The sequence below is a fragment of the Lipotes vexillifer genome, unplaced genomic scaffold, assembly GCF_000442215.2.
Source record: "Lipotes vexillifer unplaced genomic scaffold, Lipotes_vexillifer_v1.1 scaffold986, whole genome shotgun sequence".
NCBI lineage: Eukaryota > Metazoa > Chordata > Mammalia > Artiodactyla > Lipotidae > Lipotes > Lipotes vexillifer.
Window position 1 is genome coordinate 779,685 of NW_006784900.1, and position 2,238 is coordinate 781,922.

The following is a 2,238-nucleotide window of genomic DNA, read 5'->3' on the forward strand; positions in this document are numbered from 1 at the left end:
GAAGAGCCCTGATAGAAATGCTGGACAGAGATATCTCCTCTGGATCCAGGCGCCGCTCGGCGCGGTGCCCATCTTGTAGAAGGCAGGTCTTTATTGTGCCGCCGGCTTGTTCCATATCTGGGAGCGAGCTGGGGCCTGGGTGAATGGAAGAATGTTCTGCACCCCTGCACAGTGGGGTCATCACCAGGGCCAGGGGGATGGCAGTGCCTTGGTCACTTCCCGGAGCTCTCTTTCCCACTCTTTGTCTTTGCTACTTTGCCCCCAGAGGTGACTCTACTCATATTAATACCAAGAGGTGCAATTAAATGGTCACTCCTTATGTGCCGGGCATTGTGTTAAAGGGTTTTATCCCTTTGAATTAAATCTTCCCAACGATCCTATGAGATATGCTCCCATTATTATCCCCATTTTACAGGTGAAGAAACCAAGGTGGGGAATATTAAGGAACTTTCCCCGGTAATTCTGAACACAGGTTGGATGGGTCTCTGCTCTTACGTCCTCCTTCTAGCCTTCAGGGGGTCTCTCACCAGACATGGAAGTCCTAAGCCCCCTTTACACTTGGCCCCCTGAAAAATCACCAGCTCTAGGGTGCTGGCCGCCTCGGGAAACCCAAAAGGAGGCAAAGCCTGGTTCTGGCAAAATGCAGAGAGCCTTCTGGCCTTCTGAAGTCCCATCTTGTTTATACTGTCACCCCTTTGTGCTTTTTTTAAAAAAAATCAAGAGTGACATTTTGTTTTATAAGATAGAAGAAATTATGGATGTAGAAGGAAAAAGTTGGGGTATAGCTCCATATTGAAAATTTTGCTAAAGAGCCCTACCTTCACCTCCAGGAAACAGAACGGTTTTGCGAGGCAAACACCACCCGAGGGCTAGAGCCCAGGATTCATCTTCGGGGTCACCCCCTGCTCTGGCCTAGCGTCCCGCTGTAATGAGAGGATAGAGGTTAATTCCCAGTAGCCGACTCCTCAGCGCTCTCTGGGCAGAGGTTGAAGTTCAGGCACGAATCTTGCTTTGACTTTTTTCTTAGTAGATAGAAGCAGTGGTCACGATGGCATCTACATTCACACACATATGGCAGGGCTGTCTAGCTTGAGAGGTGTGGTCCAGAGCTTTCTTATGGAGCAAAGCTCAATGGCCCTTTTCAGGGACAGACATTTTAACCATGGATTTGAGAACAGCCCCGTTAGCTGAGCCAAATGGCCAGCTGGGTAGGGCTGTGAGTATTTCTCTGTTGGCAAAGAGGCTAGAGCAGTCTATGGTCAAACAAACAAACAAACAAAAACAGCAAGAGAAATGCAGGTTAGATCTTAAGAAGAACTTCCCAACTGTGCATCATGATGCAGTGACAGGCAAAATAAGTTGTCCTTCAGAGTCTGTTCGTATCTGCTTGTTTCTTTTCTTCATTTTCTCCTTTATTTTTCTTTTTTAAAGAAAAGTTAGCTCTTCACCTTTCTAGGCTGTTATTGTTGTAGTCCGTGTTACTTCTGGGGAAAGGGGAGTGACTGTTATAGGCCTTATGTAGAGGGAGATTCCTTTATGTCCATCTTTCACACACGACAAGAAACTTTGCAGAATTGGAATCCTCAGATCTGTGTGTGATGTGGTGTGTCTTCCCCTCTCCCCCACTCCTAGCTGCTCTTGCATTCAGCCCCAGAAATGGCAATGCTGTAAAGTTGGTGAAAGTGACTGAGTCATTTTTCTATGTGTTATTCTCCAAGTTGCTTTCTACAGTCTCTATGCATTACTCTGATTAATATCCAAGGATCTTTACCCAAGCATGTTTCTCCATTAAACCATTCCTAGCATCATGGGGTATTATGACCGTCTAATTGTGGTGATCATGTTTTGAGTAACTGAAGCATAAGCACAGAAGAGAAATCCCCATCAAAGTCAAGAGGATAGTCTGTGGACGATTAAGGTCCTGAGATGCAGGGAATCGAACAAAGAAGAGTCACAAACACCCATCGGCTCCCCTTCTGCACTCAAGCTGCGGTCGTTCTTTGGTGTTTTTCTTAGGAGTCACTTGTTCCTTTTTTACTTTGTTAATCTCATTTCTGACAGTGGAACTCACTATTAAAAGAAATAATAGTTAGGGCTTCCCTGGTGGCGCAGTGGTTGAGAGTCCGCCTGCCGATGCGGGGGACACGGGTTCGTGCCCCGGTCCGGGAGGATCCCACGTGCCGCGGAGCGGCTGGGCCCGTGAGCCATGGCCGCTGAGCCTGCGCGTCCGGAGCCTGT